This window comes from Pithys albifrons, chromosome 4 (assembly GCF_047495875.1).
Source record: "Pithys albifrons albifrons isolate INPA30051 chromosome 4, PitAlb_v1, whole genome shotgun sequence".
NCBI classification, from domain to species: Eukaryota; Metazoa; Chordata; class Aves; order Passeriformes; family Thamnophilidae; genus Pithys; species Pithys albifrons.
Window position 1 is genome coordinate 45,985,952 of NC_092461.1, and position 18,841 is coordinate 46,004,792.

Here is an 18,841-nt window from a genome sequence, read left to right on the forward strand (position 1 = left end):
TTATTTCACAGAGGAAGGCCAGTTCTGCTTTAAACTTCTACAGACAGAAGGACCAGATCATTTGTGCGGAGAAACACACAGTATAGGACATCAGAACTCTAAATCATGAAGCTGCACTGTGTACTTGATTGCACAGATTTGGGGAATAGCTCAGCCACGACTAAGGCACCAAATAAAGAATATTACTGTTCCATCTTTAGAATATCATACTAAAGACAAGAAGCTACCTCTTGTCCTCACATCTGGTCTGCCATTTCCCTCCCTCAACAGACTTGGCAGAAAGGATCAGTAACACTGGCTGAAAATTCAGCATTTTAGCTCAAAACACCAAGTACTTTCACAAAGTGACATCAAAGAGTGCAGCTGCAGAACATACAAAGGAAGTCTGCATTAACCTTGGTTCCCTAGTACAAGAATCAGTAATAGTGAAAATCACAGAATCAGAACAGTTTGATTTGGAAAGGACCTTAAAGATCATCTAGCTCCAAATCCCCTGCCATAGGCAGGGACATCTTCCACTTGAGTGGGTTGCTCAAAGCCCCATCCAAGCAGGCTTGAAAACTTCCAGGAATGGGAAATCCACAACTTCTCTAGATGTGTGAGTTGACACAAACAGACAGCCAGAACAACCACAAACTCTCAGCTAGTGTGCAGAGAGTAAATTTATTCCAGTTACCTTGTTAATCAGGGGATCCCAGAAGCAACATCTGTGTAAAGGTACACAACTGGAGACACAGGCACCGTTAAACTTAGTCCATGCTACAGGATCACTGGCCTGCTGTTCACACAGGCTTATGAAGAGACAGCCAGCTGCATGGTCCCTTTATCAATTTACAGTCCTCTTTTCCAGTTTAACCCATACCTTCCAACACTGGACAGCCTCACCACTCTCATAGTAAAGAATTTCTTCTTAAAATCTAGTCTAAACCAATTCTCTCACAATTTAAAGCCATTCCCCTTTATCTGTCACTACCTTCTCTTGTAGATAGTTCCTCTCTGGCCTTGCTGTAATGGCATAGACTATAGTGTAGACAAAGTCTAAAAAATCTGGCCTATTTGTTTATAGATGCTTAAGGTCAGCTTTTCATTTGGGCCAGTGTGGTCCAAACCCACCAGAACTTTTTAAACATCACTAAAATTGTTGTCATTTTTACTTTGAAAAAAGCCAGCAGCTTCTTAGGTCTCATCAGGCAAAGCAATGCCAGGAGGTCAAGGGAGATGGTCCTGCTCCTCTGCTCAGCCTGATGACACAGATCTGGCTGATGTGTCCAATACTGGGCTCCCCAGCGCAAGAAAACAGGCACCGGCTACTGGAGATAGTTCAGCAAAATTTTGGAGAGCCAGATTGCAGAGACCAGCACATCAGGGAACCCCTATGTCCAGGAGAGGTGGATGGGCTGGTAGCTTCTGGGGCTTCTTTTAAAAGGCATTTAGAAATTCATATTTGCTAATATTCTACATGTGCAAAGTATTAGGAAACATGATTTACCTGTTGTATTGTACTGATATTAAACCAGAATGCATACTTCACTGATCACTTTCACTGATCACTTTAATTATGTGTTGTTAGTAAGTTATTAAACCAGTCAATCTTGATTTGACATAAACTTTGTAAGTTGAGCAATTTTTCCTCCAGACAGGAATTTTACTGGTCAACTCTGAGCTTGTGCAATTGCCACATGGCAAATATGGTTTAGAACAAAAAGGAGCAAAAAGGAATGGAGAAAGTTAAGAGGGTTTTTATGAAATAATTTATTTTTGTTTTCCGACACAGCAAAGTATTCTCATCTTGTTATAAGTATTTTGATAATGAATGACATGTTTTTCTCATTTGCCACTATATTGTCCTCTCAAAGTTCCATTGAAGTACCCGTGCACAAAAGCAGCTCTAATCTGAAGAGATGCTCAAGATCTAAACCACACTAGAGCAGCTGTTGCTGATGGGTCTGGTACACAGTCATCTGTGCTCTCACCACAGCCTCACTGCAGAAAGGGTAGAGCAGTGCAGTCACACCTCTGATTGCAGACAGGGGCCTTCAGGGCTCTGGGCTCTCAGAAAGATCAGTCACCAAAGAGTAGGGATGGAGTTAATTACATATCTGGAACTGAAATGCAATCAATTACAACCTCTTGTCAGTCAGGGTCTTTTTGAGAGTTTCATGGAGACTGTAATTATTATGGCTTTTTATTTAAACAAAAATACTAGAAAACACATACATCTTCATACAAAAGTACATCTGCCACACACTCACTGTTCGTAACAGTTTGATGAGGCATTTAAGTTTGGTGCAAATAGTGAGCTTGATGTGATAAGCAGTCAGTAACTGAAAACATCCCTTAATAAAATAGATTTTAATGAAAGACTAAGCTGGAGAATTCAATTATAATTAACTCTGTTGTTGTTTGCTATATATGAATTGGAATATTTTCTGACAAAACTGTGACCCTTATGTATAGGGTTCATCCTTCTTCTAGAGGTTGGCACTGTCAGCAGAAGGAGCACAGCCCATTTGGCTTGTACCTCTCACAGGCATGCTCAAAAAGCCTGAGCAGGTGTAATCCTTCCCACAGAAAAACGGGAGAGAAATTTTGCTCAGGTCAGTTTTACATGCTGCCCTATTACAGAATTTCTATATGAAACAAACAAACAAACAAAAATCTAGGCTTACAACAAACCTATTTAAAGGTATTTGGGGCACTGCTATCTGTTTTACTTATGTTAAGTTTCTGCTTTTCAGACATCAGGAACTTCTTTAGCTGGGCTGAGAACAAGAAAGGGATCCCATTTAATGTAATAAAAGCAGTCCCAACACCAGCTGATGTAAACCTCAGTTGCTCCTAGTCTTTCTCAGACCCCCGAATAAGCTTCCTGTGAGATGAATTTACAACATGCTAAATAATCCAGAACAGCCTGAATATAGGTTGGGTCTTGTAAGTAGTCTACAGTTTTGTTAACCTGATTAAAATTCTGCGAAATGCCTATTATGATGTGAAAAAATAGACCTTTTTAACAGCTTCTGCAAATGAAATCCTCTTTCTTGTCAAGCAAAGACTCATAGATGTAAGATTTTCTCTAATTATCCCCAATTCTGTACAGCTTTCACTAAAATTAAAAGTGTTTGTAAGTCATGTAGTATTACTGTGTAGTCCTGCAAGCTGTGACAGACATTTCATTTCCTATGGCTTGACTCACAAAGGCAGTTCTATTTCCAACTCTGTGTAGCAGAGATAGATCCTGAGAAATGCCTGAAGTGTGCATGACTCTTCACTATCTAATACATGAACCAGTTTTTCAGTAGAACTTGAAAAAGAATTCAGAACAGCCTCTTGCATTTGGTATTAAAAAAACCCCCAAAGCGTAGTGAATTGACATGTCCCAAACACAGCCAAAAAAAAAAGGCAATTGGCTTGAAAATAGTTAAAAGATAACTGGTGATTTCACTCTTTACAGCTGGCTCTGTGTTACAGATTTCTACCTGTAAGTCTCAGCCTGATGTATGAAATATATTATGCAATCCAGACATTTTGAATTATGCCAAAATATTACAAGATCAACATGTCTTTGCTTAAGGTCTGCTGTCCAGTGAAGTGGCATTCATAAACTAATAGCTCTTTTGTCCTAAACTAGTGTCATCATTACAGCCTTTAGAACACGATGTCAGGACCTGCCAGAGTTACAAGCTCCATGGGATCAGTCCATAGCTTTTGTGATGTGTGTTAGATGCTGCAGTGATAAAAGCTACAACTCCTGAGGGCCTGAACAGACAGAATAAGCCATTATTAATGCTGAATATATGAGAGGAAAAATAAGAAAGGTAGAACAGGAAAGAGAAAATTAATTTAAATTTAAATTAGTTTTAATTTAAAATAAGAAGTTGACATTCTTCAGCTGAGATTTACCAGTGTCTTTTTGTGACTGACTTCGTGTGTTTTAGTCCTCACATCTTCTCATAAGAAATGAAGAACACATGATCCAGTGCAGAGGAAGAAATTCTTTTTAGCTTATTAACTGACATGCATTGTAGGTCCCCACCACAAATTAGATCACCTACTAACAAGTCATACTTCATCCTACCATTCAGCCTTGTATATCAGACACACCTCTGCTCTGAATCATGTGTAAGTACATGCTTCCATATTTACATTGTTCTCCTGTAGAGCAACATCAAAAAACACCCACCTTTTGGTAAGAATTAAACATCAAGTTAAAAGAATCAGATTGGATTTAATCTATTTACAGTTGCTGCTATTTTTTATTTCTGCTGTCAGTTTTCATCTACTCCTTCCATCTTCTCCTTCTGGCAGGAATTGCCAAAAAAACAGATGGAAGAATTGCCAATCACAATCTTTCACTGTCAAAATGTAGACAAACGTAGCCCAAAAACCTGTATTCTGTTTTCCTATATTAGTAACAAAATCCAAGTCAAAAGAAATGAGTGTGGTCTTATTTTTAGCCCAGATGCACGGATGGCATTGATTAGGAATCAACAGAACCAGTTTTCCAAATTACTGGAAGCTGCATGCTTATAGCTGGTCAAAACTGACCTGTCAGGTACATAGCTATTTATATCACTAGGAAACTAGATCTGAGTAACAAATAAAGAAGGAATACATTCTGAGAAAATACGTGTCCCCTGAGTTCAGACAGTTCATAGAACTGGTACCACAAACCCACCGAAGAGACATGATCCCAACTGTGCAAATGTTGCACTAAGTCAAAACACAGCCCTTTCCTAAAGACCCTTCCATCCAAATGTGTACTACAAAACCAAACTCTGTATTCAAATTGAGAGTGTAAAGGAGCAAAACTTGCCCAAAAGGCCTTCACAGGAATTTATTGTATGAATAATGGGACATGCTCCCCATGGCAAGTCTACTGATGTAATGGAATTACATCAGCATGAATTTGGCCCACTTCCCAGCCAACACTCTCTTATAAGAGGCTTTGTTGTGTGAAAGCTGGGTATGTGGTTGGGCTGCAATAAGGACCAAAACCAGCATCCAAATTATGCCCTGTGTTATGCAGACTCCCTCCTTCCATATGGAGAGGAATCCAGTTTGCTTGTGCCAAGCATCACAATGGAATTACTGGCCGGCTGAACTACCAAAATGCTATTGACCAGCACTACAACACAGAGGATACATTATGCTGCAAATTCTCCCATAAGCTGTCCAGCAGATGTGACAATACACAAGCCAAAAAGGGAGGGAAAAAAAAGGAAAGGAAAACTCTTGTGCTCACCTATCACCAGAATTTCAGTTTGGTTCAGAGCTAGTGCATTTCACTATCAATTATTTACTATACTTAGAGTTCAACACTAGACTAAGCAAAATATTCAATGTAAAATTGATGGGTGTAATTTATGCAGTTTCTTTCTGCATCAAGAATGTCACTTTCCAAGGACACTTCAGTACTTCAGTAACCATTGCTTACATTCCCTATCACATACATCATCACAAAGTGCAGGCCTGTCTCCAGCTGGTGGGTAGAGATAGTTTCGCTTGTTCATGGTAGGCTTCCATTCACATTATCTTTTCAGTTTCTGAAGAGCAAGTGTGCGTTTCTCACCTGCTTCTTCACATCTCAGATCAGAGCAACATTTGCCAGGGAGACATGTTCCTTCAGAAGATTCATGCTAGAATGATGTAGTCTATGGTGCAGGCATTAGTAATACAATTAATAAGCAGGAGAACACAATACAGGTGCAATAATAGGAAAGAAAGTCATGAGTGCTTCTTTTAGAAGCAGAGGATGCTTTATGGAATGCAGTAAGTCACAGCTTTTATATGGCATCCTGAAACCCAAGTGCAGTCTGAGAGATAAAACCAAGTAGTCATTAAATAAGTCCAGTCAAATGTAGCCCCACAAGTCACGTAAGCAAAAGCAACTTCTCTACACATCCTCTGCTTTCTCTCTAGCTTGCCTATTCCTCACTTTTTCCAGCCAGCCCCCCAAAACTATGGAAGAGTCTCCATTAGGCTACCTCACCTGGGGGGGATGTATTCAATGCCACCAAACTAGTCCAGGGAGCAAATATTCTAGAATGTTAGTGTATTACGTGATAAAGCATTATTTGCACATTCAGTTCCGGTCAGTGAAATGTTGGGATTTTTTTCAGTTTCATTTCCTTACCTAACATTCCCACGTAGAGGTATCTAATTAGCAAGGTAAAGTATAATCTGTTAATTAAAGGGGAGATTTTATCAAAGGCACTTAGGAATCCCAGTAAGGCAAGTGACATGAAAATACATTATAGTTGGCTAATTTTAAAAATAATTAAAAGAAGAAATAAAACCTGAAAATACTCAAGGATAGTTTAAGCCTGGGCTAAGAAAGAAAAAAAAGTCAGAAACTATAGGAGAGGTAAGATAAGACCCAAATAGGAAATCCAGGTACTAAATGTTTCCAACTATGCAGACATATGGCAACTCTTATGCAAGCAGCTGACTCTTTTGAATTTCATTTCATCATGTACTCTGGGCAAGGATCAGAAATTTACTCATGTTGGAGTCTGGTTTCCAGGTTAGGTGTGTAAACTCAAACGCTTGTAAATTTTTATAGACCTGGACAAGATCTCGTTCTTAGCGAGGGAAATAGCAATGTAGTCATTTGTATGCTTTCCTTTTGGAAACTGAATAGTTATTAATCCTTCACACTTTTAAAAAATCTTTTGTTTCCTTTCTGGAATAAGAAGATATGAAGCATTAGTTTAAAATGCAAAAAATCTGAACGCTCATGCCGGGTTCACCTCCTCCATTCCCACTTTAGCACACATAGAACAGGCTGTTTTCCAAGGAAAGGATCCAGAAAAATGTTGTGGAAAGAATATTTTAAGTTTTTTGCTGTACACTTTGGACAAATTTCACACCAGAGCAAAGGCTAAGTGATAGGTTTGCTTGAAATGTGGGAGTGTTCATATCTGTCACACAGTCCTAGCATAAGGGTATGAGAGGAAAAGAAAACAAATAGTCATGTTAGTGAACCAGCTGGTTGTCTCTGACATGAGTTTAACACATTGCAATTCAGACAGAAAGGACAGCGAAACCACAGAAGAGTGGCAATTAGCCTTCTCTATTTGTACCATTCCTCTGCTTCAGAAAGTAACCTAAGGGCAGTGATTGTAGCATATGAAGTGTATCCCCCATGTTTACTCAAGCTATATAAAAAACGACAGGCATGTTCCTGTCCTTACAAGGTGGAGGAGGCTAACAATAACCAGCACTGGTGCTCCAAATGGCTTTGGAGGAGCAGCAGCACTCTGATGCAAGTGGCCTCAATCCATGGGTTACACTGACTAGCAGAATGCATAGCAGGAAGGCTTATTTCCCTTCTAGAAGCGGCAGAGAGGTTTCAGAGTTGTCACCTAGTTCTGAGATTGTAACACAGTGATAGGATGCTGGGGAAGGTACCATTACTGCTGGACCTCAGTTTCTGATTCAACAAGTGTGTTGACACTTCTTGACATTTTTGAAGTCACAACAAACTTTTGCTCAAGAACAGAGACTGCAGATTTTCAACTTGTAAGGGGCCCTCTCATATGGCATGTCAGGGCTGCTCTGGTGCTCCACAGTGGGGAGACAACTCTTGAGTTCCCAGCTGTGCAGCTGTAGGTAAGGAGCAGATGTGCCAGTGACCATCTGATTAGACTGACTCTCCCTCTCCCTCTCCCTCTCCCTCTCCCTCTCCCTCTCCTCTCCTCTCCTCTCCTCTCCTCTCCTCTCCTCTCCTCTCCTCTCCTCTCCTCTCCTCTCCTCTCCTCTCCTCTCCTCTCCTCTCCTCTCCTCTCCTCTCCTCTCCTCTCCTCTCCTCTCCTCTCCTCTCCTCTCCTCTCTTCTCCTCTCTCCTCTCCTCTCCTCTCATCTCCTCTCCTCTCCTCCCCTCCCCTCCCCTCCCCTCTCCTCTCCTCTCTCCCCTCTCCTCTCCTCTCCTCTCCTCTCCCTCCCTTTCTTCTTTTTTCCATCCTCATTTGTCCTTTCTTATTCCCTTCCCTTCCTTTCCTTTCCTTTTATTTTTCTGTAATTTGGAATCAGTTTCTCTCCTCTACACAGAAAGCCAGTGCTGAAGACTTTTGCTAGTCAATTCCTATTTTTTTGGGCTGTGTGCTCAGAAAACTAGAGAGTACTTTGTAAACAAGAAATTAAAGGCTGCTTGAAAACCACTTCTGCTACCAGAAGGATTCTGTCCCAATTGCAGTATTCATATGATGTTATCACCACAGCAACCAAGCCTGTAAACAATACTGGTGGTCATGGATAGCACATCAGTACTTGGTTTCACAATTAGAAACACAAGCTTTGCCAGACTGCATTTCTTTCCTGTCATTTCAGGCTTCCTGATTGAAATGCTATTTGAAGGGCTTTGCTCTGGAGTGTAAATACATTAGCCTTTGTCTGACATAAGACCCAAGAAGGAAGTTAAGCTGCAATGTCCCACCAGGTCATCTGGTTAGGATTTGATATGTTATTCACGAGTTACCAATACACACCTGCCAGTACAATGACAACACATTTATTAACACACACAGGTCCTGTTTCTTCTGAAAACAAAACTTTCATTTAATTCTGGTACCTACAGAGTAGGATTAGTCTTTTAAGTTCTTCATGAAAGGCACCTAGGGAATTTTGCAAACCTCATATAATATAATGCTCTACAGACATAACTAACTCAACAGCAAGCTGAAAACTATATAAATCTGAAGTTATCTTTGTAGAACTTAATGACTTAGAAAAAAGGGTTATTTTACATTGGCTCCTGCAGGATGTTGATATGCCTGAGGCAGATACATAGTACTGATGGAAAAGCTCAGTAAAGGTGAGGGTCCAATCTGCTGCCTTAAAATTCACAGCAGAACTCCCAGTATGGGTGAGCAATATTTGAGCCATGAGTGAGAGTCATCTAACTTGACCCTAGATAAGCACAGTGTAGAAAACCTTGCACTGACACAAATCAACTTAATGACTCTTTGCAGTGATTTCCTCTAAAATAGGATGTTTAAAATAGAATTGACTACTATCCTCCATTGGCTGAAGGGGCCTTTAGAGTGACTAGCTCATGTTTAGATACTTATATCTTAGAAGTAAAAGTCATGGAGAGAGATGAATCATTTCTCTGGAGTCCCTTTTGGCACCACAAGTTTATTGTCTAACCATTCAACACACAGAATTCAGAAAAGCTCTTCACTCTGGATCCAGATAGAACTGCTTTGGATCAATCTAATCAAGCTGCAGATGGAGAGCTATGATCCTTTCTGGGAAGATTTATTGAACTGGAAATAATAATTAAACAATTTTTTTCTGATTTCTCTCACTGAATTAAAAAATCTTCTTCAGCAATCTGACTCCTCTTAGTGCAAGTACATCCAAGAATTAAGTTAATAAATCTTGGTGGAATTAATCTGGGCAGAATTATTTTGGATGTCTTACAGGACATCCCTTTACCTCCAGTTCCATATAGCTCATGTCTTTCAGAGGGAGTCATTCATGGGATAAGTCCGATAAAAATCTGAAAGTCTTAAGGAATAAGAATAATTAACCAATGCAAAATTTGAGACCACCCAGAGCAAAACATATCACTTCTGGATTTTGGGGGGACAAATGGTTAAATATTTATGATCTTATTTCTTCAGCCTAGCTGTTTTTCCATGAATAAATAACACATCAGATAATCTTAAGAAGTTTAAAAAATTTGATGTTTTCATAAATTTTACTTCTATTTCTTCCATCAGTTCAGAAAGTGAGTTATAAATTCTCCATTCTATGTCTTACTCTCACAGAAAGGGAATAATACCAGGTGCTTTGAGTGACTGGCTACAAAACATGAATCACAATTACTGAATCATTGAAGTGACCACTTCACAAACAGCCTTCAGTCTGAAATTTACTTATAGAAAATTATTCCACAAATTCTTTTAAATAGCAAATAGTTGAAAAAATGAGAATTCAGGGGTTTTATTTGCAAATCAAATGCAGGTCTGCTTTAAAACTGATCAGTAATTGTAATAAGCAATTTGAGCAAATACATGACCTACTATGGGCTCTCTTCCAGCAGTAAAAAATATTCTTAAATTTTAACTGATTTTTTCATGGTTTGCATGTTAAGTATGTTATTTTAAACACCTGTAAAAGACTGATCATATATACCTGATGTTCATTTTACTTGTAAGACTATATAATCTAACTAGTTTAAGCAGCATCTGCTACAGTTATGTCTTAATAAAGGCCATAAACTTAATGATAGAGACTCTTTTTATGTTTCATGTTTCATATACTTGTTCCACAAACATTACTACTGTTTCTGATCTGAATAGTAAACAAATGCAACATTCACACAATGACTTTAAAGTTGTCATGATTAACCAAACAGGAGACATGAGGATAAAAAGGTTGCGTTGCACTATAGAAATGCATGAAATAGTTAATTTGTATTTTTTAGAGACTGCTAACATAATTTCATTCCAGATGGCAGTGAGAGTGCAAATCTGTTCTGTTCTGTGAGGATATGGGTGTTATATTAGGCTCCAATGGATCAGAATTATTTTTCAATGTTGGTGGTTTTTTAAAAAAAGAACATTTTAACCATTTCAGACAATCACTATTTTGTTTTGTATGCTCAGTATGAAGCATTCATATAAGATACTGTCTGTCATTGCTCTCCACAAAATGCCATACCACAAACACGACTCCTCACCAGAGGCATTTCCTCTTAGAAACTGATAAGACTTTTAGTCTGTTCTATGCAGGATCTGATCTTAAAGGTAGTCAGGTTTTTTTAAACAGACTGTCTCTATTACCACAGCCTTTTTCCTCATTTGACTACTTCACTGTTGTTCCACCTTGAAAGTGTTTTCCTATATAGAGATTCCAGTGCCTTCACATTTCTCAAAGCAAGAAAGCTTAGGGATTACTTCTCCTTCCCTCTGTGATGCTCCTCGGTCTCCCTGGTTCGTAGAATCTCTGTAGCTTTACAACAAGGATGTTCATCACTAGTCTGCCCTTCATCCTTGAGTATCAAAGCCCTAGAGAAAACATGAGGCTATTAGTGTAGGGTAAATGAGTGTCTTTCAGCCAGTTCACCCATGTTTCAATGCAAAACAGAAGATTGTGAAGTCTTGAAGTTTTAAATTGAAGACAAATACTGATTTCGATACACAGATCCAGCACTCTGCATTAAGTATCTGTCCACAGCTGCACAGTCCAAGACCAATCCCTCAGACATGAGCACTGTTCTGCTTGCAGAGGCCCCACCAGTCAGGAGTTTTCTCTTAAACCTTCCTATGTATTCCCTGCCTTAATTGATGGCACTCTTAGGAAAGCTGCTTTCAACACAGAACACAGTTTTGCTTGCCTCGGGAACTTAATGAAGCATCACAGAATGGAATACATTTGATAAAGTCTCTGAACTACCTACTTCATGGTAAGAGCCAAGAAGTTGACAAATACCTTGTGTTGAGAGACAAAGAAAAAAGGAGAACTAATTTCAATCCTTCCAGTTACTTGCATCTCACCACTCAAAAACAACTTTGGGGGCTTCAAAATCTCTTCTGTATTTTCTGTCCTAGATCTCTTTGCTTTAGTGAGGTTTTTTATTTGTGTTATATGTCAGTTGTCTAAAACATGCTTCAGAATTGCCTTCAAAGGATTTCTCTGATACAGAAAAGAACTGCAGTCTCCATCAGCACCCATTCTGCTTTTGAATGCCTCTTTAGAGAGACATAATTTCTTACTCCACCTCTTGAAGAGGCTTCAAGAAAACTAATTGGCTATTTCATTTCAGTCTATTAATGTTTGACACAAATGACCAATGGCATTGAATTAACAGCATATCTATATAAGTTAAAAAGCAAAATAAAACTAGTTTGCTTTAAAATAACATCTTGCTCTGATCCAAGGTAAATAATGACACTAAGATTAATAAATGGGTCAATAAGCACTGGAACTTACAATCATGGTATGTTTGAAAAATGGAAAAGCTGGGAGTAGAAGACTGAGCTTCTATGCTTTGGACCTGCTCAGTAACAAGTTTAAATTTTGATATAATGGTATTTGGGGTTATTTTTTAATTTGTATTTTTCATCACTTTTTCAAATTCGCAATATCGCTTAAGCACATACATGTTTTTATTCAGAAATTAATCTGCTCATAATGTCCAGAATACTAAAGGATCAAAGCACAATGTTCTTACTATACTGAACCCTGGACAAGAAGGCAGACTGTCAAGTTGGTGAGAAATCTATGTCCTCCTCTTAAATAAATTGAAAGAAGGAAAACCCAACCCTCAACATTATCCTTAGGACTGTATAACTGTACTGGCAATTTTCATTATAAAATTTCAAGCAACTTTAATAAATATCTTCTTATTAAAATCCAAAAAGACCACTGAAAGTGAGTGGAAGGTATGAAAAATGTACATGCCCCACAGAGTTTATGCTATACTATTAGGATTTATTTCATCTTCCTTAAACACATTCTTTCAAATGACTTAAAGCGAATTAAATCTTATAAGTAATGTTAGTAAGAACGTGTCTGTGGCATAACAGTTGTTTACACACTGAATATTCTCAGGTGCATATGTCGGTACCTAGAATTCTGGTCCTGATTCAGACATTGCTTTGGGTGCTACTTGTTCCCTTATAAGACTGAATTCAGGTAGTAAAGCTGACTCTGCTGCTGATGAAGGAATTGATGTTGATTTCTGAACAGGATTTTACAAAGCAGGTGGAAAGAAAAGTAGAGACATTTCTCTCAAGTACTCATTGAAATTTCTGAAATATTTAATTGCAAAGAGATCTGAGATGTGTATGAAATATATAAGAGAAATAACACATATGTCTAGTTTAAATGTAGTATATGCTTTAAAACAAGGTCAAATTGCTTTTGATAATGGAAAATGTGGGGCAATATATTGTAACTAACCAACCGATTATTCTGCATCTCTGCAACTTTGCATTTTGTTACACTTGAGAAAACACATTTGTGCTTTAGTATCTGTTCATCCATTTCATTGCTAGGATGCTCAGATGCCTCCTATAATACCAGTCATTGTTTACAGAGATAAAAATGATTTCTGATGGCTGCCAAGTGGCTAATTAACAACACAAGTACACCCCAATTTATTCTTTTTTCAAGAGTTTGTTTGCTTGGTTTTAGTAATCATACTAAAATAATTACTTCTTAAACACTAATTTGAAAAGAACGAATTTCACTTGGGAGAAAGGTGTTTTCAGTACACATTCAAAAATACACATGTAGTGTCCTTCCTCTGTTTTTTTTAACACTGCATAAATATATGGGGATGAATGTGCTTATGTTGTGACCAGATAGGATTCTGGAAGATGGTAATTCTGAAGAGAAAAAAAATCTTTCAGAACTAAATATACCTGTAAAAAGAAACCAGAGATGTCATAGAAGACTGATGGGAAGACCTGCTGCTGCATGAAGTAAAACATTTGCCTCTCCAGGGACACTAGGCTGCACCACACTGAATAATGAGACAGGGAATAGCAATCAATATGGTTGCAACATCACTTCTTGTTGGGGAGGCTGTTAGAGATGGCACTGATTAACTCATACAACACAGACATTATGAATAGCTGGATTTCACTTTCCCCTGTACAATATAATGCTATTTCAAATATGCATGTAAGGTGAGTTGGACTTTCTTGGCAATGGCTCCAAATTATGTTCAAAGTTGTTTAAAATGGAGAAGAGGATTTATCTAATTAACATGTTTCTCAGCAAGACACTCTTAAAAATGAGAATGATTTTATGGGAAAAGAAAAATCCTCTTTAACCTGCCATTACCGCTGAGCTCTTACCATGTTTTCTTTAACCAACAATGCATCTCTCATTCTCACATCACAAGCAGGCAAGTGCAATCAGTGGCAAACAGTGAAGATGAGACAATAGTTATAGGTTAAAATCTTATTATTCCACTTTGTGCAAGTGGAAAGCAGTGGGAAAAGGCACTGAATGAGTAGCGATGATTCAGCAGTGATAAGGAACTATTCATATAAATTAGGAATTGTGAAATAGTAATAAGAAAAATGTCATTTAAAACATAATACATGGAGTTGTCTGTCTTCTTTCTGTAATACTGCACATAATACATGAAGGATTTAAGGGCTCTAAAGCACTGTGAACTGTCTGTTGGGTTTCAGAAGTCTCTACGGACTACACAAATTATTCAGGATTGGCTACCCCATGTTTCTGTCTGGGCAAAAGAAATGGTTTGCAGGGCTTACTGCGCTGGATCTCAGTAGCCTGGAGTTACAAATAGATGCAGGTAGGTTGGGATGGAGCAGTGGCATATGTATTATTGCCATTCGCTCTTCTCCAACTTCAGTGGCCTTTTCCTATGCTACAGCAAGTAATTTTCACTCCAATACCAAAACTGTGTCTTTGATATACAGCACAATAAATATGTTTGATCCAAACTGGGGCTTCTGGGCCTTACTGTAATGCAAATAAATATTACTTCACACACTTAAAAAATCTCTTAAAAGAAATGATGTTAAGGTTATATATTCAAGCACATGTGAGTTAGGAACAGCTGTATTTATGCTTTCTCCTGTGTTTTTAATTCTAACACACTGTATTCCCTCTTGGTATGAAGAAAGATTTCTTCAAGAGAAAAAAATCAGCTATGAAACATGCTGAATTTTATTATATATCTCAAGCCTAACATTACTCATATTTGTGAGTTTGTTTTCAGAATTAAACCACAGTCTTTCAGACCATTTTAATATCTTTCTGATTAAAAAAAAATAAATGAGGGAACAGAATTTATATTTAAATGTAATATTTCCTTCCTTTCACTTATCAGCAGTTTGCCTCTTGGCCTTTAATCACCCCAAGAACATATAGGCCTTCATATTATCTAGAGGATTCACTACATTTTGACACCTCCACTGGAAAAGATCCTTTATCAGGAAAAAAAGACAGAAATGGCTAGATCCAGAGCTGAATATGACACTGCATAATGAAAAGTGATGTGAACTGGGCCAGACTGGTGGCTATACTTTGGATAGGGCAGAGGTAGTGACCTGTGGCTGGTCATGCACATGACTCTGTGGGACAAGGGGTACCAGACCAGCCAGAGGACAGAGGATGGATGACCATATCCAACAAAATTTATTCCTTCATGGGGTCTGGCACAGCTGCACTGTTACCCATCTGTGGGAAGAAGTCATCACCAGCAGAAGTTCCTGCTTGTGTAACAAAGGAGCATATGTTGTCTATAAGAAGCTATTGTTTGCTTTTGCTTTTCTTCATGGTCTGTTGCTGTGATCCCAGAGTCAGGGAAAGATCTGATCCCCGAGAGCAGGAGAGAAAACCCTTAGAAGGGTTGTATTGTATCCAATATAAGGAAGAGAGGTGTTCTGATCTCAGAGTCCACCCCTTCCCACTCTCAGGTAGGCCTTGGGCTTATTCCTAGTGTTCTTGTGTTCATTTATTTTGCTGATCTGCTAAGATCCTGAAGAGAGGTACTTCCTCTCTTTTGTTGGCTCATCCAAAAAAAACTGAGTTAAATTTTCAGGGACCAGAAAAAAGCAATTTCTGGAGTCTGTGTATTCCCACTGCTGGATAGCAACAGTGGGAATCTTTTCCAAATCCACAGATATCTGCTTCAATCATCTGTGGGAGAAAACTTTGCAAAGGGAAAGAGGTGGAATTTATACAAAAAGTGAGCATGGGCTGCCTTCTGATGGAACAGTCCTTACAGTCATGGACTGCTATCATTCTTCACACAAGCAAGAAGGAAATTTATTGAAGTCCATGGGAGATTAAAGTTTCATACATGTAATTCCATCATACCAAATATTGTGAATATTTAATTCTGTAATCAGAATACCAAAATGTGTGTGACTATTTCCCCCTATTCACAGAGACTCGGTCACTCAAAAGAAGACAGAAAAAACATTTCACACCACATTCAGGGCAACATCTTCCCACAGTTACCAGGGTCATCTCTCTGTGAGCCACTGCCCACTGCCTGTCCTTGAGAAGTAAGGCCAACAAGAACTCCATCCTCTTTACAAATTCCTTGCTCAACTAACTATTGTCAGAGCCTGGAAGTAATGGGACTAGAAAGCAGGTGGGATCATTTGCAGAAGTGTATCTGTAAACATGACACCCAGAAAGGCGTGGGCCATCCTGAAATATTGAGACTGCACTGAACTGTACCATTGCTGTGCACTGAAACACCAAGTCCTTCAACACCTGACATGGGAGAAAAGCAGCTGGGGTTGCATGGAATCATGATACATGTTGTCCTTGTACTGTTCACCCACACAGCAATCAAGGTCCACAAAAAAGAAAGAGTAGAAGAGTACCAGCATAGATATGAACAAATGAAGGCATCAATGCCCTTACAGCATGAGACATTCTGTGTCCAGATAGTATTTCCATTTGGTGTTTCTATACTAATTTTTATGTTCTATATTGACTGAATCTATACCAGTGTTCTTACATACTGACTATGGATGCTGCTGTGACCTACTCAAAAAAGGTGCAGATAGACTGAGTAGTCTTTTTGGACAAATGGAGAGTAAATCAGTTCAGGCACACACTGGATGGGGCAAAACAACTTCATATAAATCTCATTGCTCATCTAGATGGCCTGTCACTGACTAATATTTTGTAAGCTGCTTCTAGCAGGTTGGATTCAAGACAAGTCTCAACAAGTTAGTCAAAGAGAAAACCATTTAATATTGCTATATATATATATATCCTGCAAAAAAGGGGAAACACAGAGACAAAATACTCATACAATTGCTCTGTTATGTAGCATATTCTTTATAAAGCATCCACTTGGTTACTTTCAGAGACAAGACCTTAGGTGTAGCCCAGAATGATTACTCTAATATTCTTACAGTGTGGGAGGTTGTTATGTAAAATTTGGCCTTCTGACAACATTGATCTTGTCATTTGGCTAGCAGTGGCAGAGCAGAAGCCCTAAGCATGGTAAACTGTCTCTGTAAATCAAAGGTCTTGAAAGCCATGAGTGTTGTAGCAATGCCACTGATCACCCAAGTGGCTGTCCACTAGCCATTTAAGAGAAAGGCAGTTTCTGACTGAAGCTTTAGCTGTGCATATGGTCCTTCCTTATTAAAGTCTTTCAGTGAGATTCCTTTTAGATTCAAGAGAACAATCGTTGTGGCTTACTTCTTACTGTCAAAACATCCTAGGCCTTTAATAAAGTAAGAAGGCTGGATATTTACAAGGGTAATAGCTGGTAAAAAGACGTGTTAGCCCATGCACCAGTCTACATAGGTGATGAGGACCTGCCATGTCTGGCATTTTGGTTTACATAATTCAAGGGTGCACTGTGAGAAGCAGTGATTCTCTGTGCAGCTTTCTCAAGGGTTCCAGCCCTCCTAGACCACACATAAGAGGCCACTGGCATTTCAGAGAATTGAAATTGTCTGGATAGTTGAATTCCCCTTCATAGGGCTTCAGTGGGCACTCCTAAATAAGAATGCAGACACAGCCTCCTAGAGCATCTCTGCTGAACTAGGAAATTTCAAGCAAAGTTCGCTTCTCTACATACTATATGGGTCTGATATTCAACCTATTGAAACAAATTTGCCTTTCCTCAAATATGTCCTTTTAAATTATTAAGAAGTAGTTGAAATCATGCATTACAATTGAACATTATCATATGCATCATATTGAACATAGTATTACATCTAGTACCTCTGAAAAATTCCCAACTAAGAAGAAGAGCTGATGGAAAGAAAAACATTTTTATAGCATCAGTATCTTTCATCACATTTGTTTGTCTGTTTTCTTCTCCATTCATAAAACAGTAGATTATTAAAAGCTGCTAAATATTGCCACAATGTCATTTGACCACAAAATCTGAGGCAACGGCTCGCCAAAGAAAAGTCTCCTCCTGATAGCCAAAGCTGTTCTAGTAATATGAGAAGCATAATCTAACCAAAACCTGGTTTTTTAATGTTAATACATATTTGTGATGTGGACTGTTTTTAATAGGACTTCAGAGATTACAGCATTAAATTAAACACAATAGATGGAAATGTTAATGAGAGCTACAGGGAAATGAAGAAAAGTTATTAGAGAATGTACCACACAAAGAAGAAATATTAAAATATAATACTTTTTCTGGCTGTAAAATGCATCAACCATAACAGCATAGAACAGAGAAACTACTTACAATTACTCATCTAAATGAGTGAGATAGCATTGTCTCAGAAGTAAATAATTTATGTGCAAAAGCTTTCATCAGTTCTGAATTTGTTGATAACAGTCTTTTGTCTAAAATATATTCAACTTGATATCTCCAGAGTGAAGAATGTCTTGTGTCTGTGTGTATTCTCAGCTTCATGGGTTCTGATGCCCAGATCTCATTATAAAAGATTAAACCTTCAAGGATTAAATTCTCCTATATGCATTCAAGACTGCATCCATTATTATACTGCTGTTGGGGGATAACAGTAATTGTCTTTGAATTAGTTGCTTACTTGGCAGAGGGATGAATTTTGGAAATTAGGTATTTCTGCAAACTTTTATTGGAAGAACTGATGTTTCAGGTTTCTGTGACATTAGTGTACCCATTCTGAGGTACAAAGGAAAAATACTATTACTAAGAGGTAAGAAGATTTCTCATTAATGTGTTTTTTCATGAGGAGTTGTCTTGGTTTGAGGGGAAAAAACCAAGATGTCTACCCACAAGCGGGGGAGGGGGCCTTCACAATAATCACGCCACTCTTTATCAAATTTAAGAAAAAAGGAATTTAATACAGGAAGGATAACTGTTCTTAACTGCTATATATAAACAGACAAGTGCAAACCGCTTCCCCAACACCACAAGAAAAGAAAA